This window comes from Pygoscelis adeliae, unplaced genomic scaffold, assembly GCF_000699105.1.
Source record: "Pygoscelis adeliae isolate BGI_AS28 unplaced genomic scaffold, ASM69910v1 Scaffold298, whole genome shotgun sequence".
NCBI classification, from domain to species: Eukaryota; Metazoa; Chordata; class Aves; order Sphenisciformes; family Spheniscidae; genus Pygoscelis; species Pygoscelis adeliae.
The window spans coordinates 3,882,272-3,883,655 of NW_008825303.1; the positions used below are offsets into that span (position 1 = coordinate 3,882,272).

The following is a 1,384-nucleotide window of genomic DNA, read 5'->3' on the forward strand; positions in this document are numbered from 1 at the left end:
TAGCGAGGGGCGCCTGAGGCGTACCGGAGCTGGGGGGGGATGGCTGTAGCGGAAATGGCTGGGAGGGGTTCAGATGAGTCCGTCCTCCTGCTGCCACTGGATCTTGCGGAGGGGATAGTGCGAGCTCTGCTTTTTGCTCTGGTACAGAACCGGCAGCTTCCTCCCTTTGGCTCCTGCTGCTCCTGGGTCTCCGAGGTGGCTGTTCTCCCAGCGAGAGTGGCTGAACAGGACACCTGCATTTGCTTCAGCAGCTTTAGAAGTAGGTGCTGTTCAGGCCTCTCTGCTGACCTGTGGGAGAAAGGCGGGACGGGGGACTCGATGTGCCACCCACCCAGCTCAGCTCTCTGTGGTTGTGAGCAGCAAGTCGGAGGCCCTTGTGAAAACGGCTCAGGCTGCTTTTGGTGGCTATCCTGGCTGACTTGGCACTGAAGTGGAAGAGGATGGAGGAGGTGGTGGCATTCTGGCACAGCGTCGGTGACAAACATCTGGGAGCCAGAAGCTCTTCCAGTGGCCGCAGCAGTTCCTGCGGAGTGCTCAGTCTCAGCCCTAGACCAGGAACAGCCTCTACAGAGGTCGCTTGTCCCGCTAAGCCAAAAGCCACCTTGGTTTGACTGTGCCCCTTGTGCTCTCTCGGCCCAAGCTGGCGATTAACGTAAAGCGCAGGTTTGAATTTAAGGGACGCTAATTTGGCTGTGAGACTTGGTCTTCTGCTTGTCAAAGCCAGGACAGTCATTAGAGAGAGTCGGAAAGTCCCAGCCCCTTGCTGGTCAGTGCCAGACCCCGCTCTGAACACAGATCGGGGGGCCTTGAGAAAGCATCCCAGGTTTCCTACGGCTGACTTGCTCAATCACAAATGCTCCGAGTGCCTCTGTAGAAACAGTCATTCCCGCCTCTGCTGAAGAAAGCTTCATTCTTTCCTGAGGCATCTGCTCCCACGAGAAAAGGCTGAGGAGTATTGCCCTACTGCGGTCAGAGCAGAAATGTTTCGGCCTGTGAAGGAGACCGTTGCGAAAGGCCGGGGGAGGGAGACGGAGTTGATCAGGCTCTCCCTTGTAATCCAGCTGTGATTTGCCCCCCTCTGGCCGATACATCGGGGTGCGACCCCCGACAAGTGAAACGTGGTGTGATTTGGCTCAAAGCGGCCAGCGACCCGGCAGAAACGGTGGTGCCGCTTCCAGAAATGAAGGGGACAGGGGGTCTCTTCGTGCTGTGCCACAAGAGGGAGCCCAAGAAATCCCCGTAAAGAGCTTCCACCAACAGCACATAAAGAAAGGAACTTTGCAGACGGCAAAGCACAGCCTTGCTGTAGATCGTGCAGTGCAACAGAGGTCTCCTTATGCCTGGGCCCAGCGTCGTGGGATCCTTACAAGGATCTCGTGTGTGG

The 1,384-nt window shown here is 57.2% G+C and overlaps 1 protein-coding gene across 1 annotated transcript in view; it reads left to right on the forward strand.

Moving 5' to 3' along the window:
* SNUPN (snurportin 1) overlaps nt 1–1,384 on the forward strand; it is a gene marked incomplete at its 5' end in the record, with an annotated part of 7,904 nt that overhangs the window by 4,078 nt on the left and 2,442 nt on the right. The window lies entirely within an intron of this gene.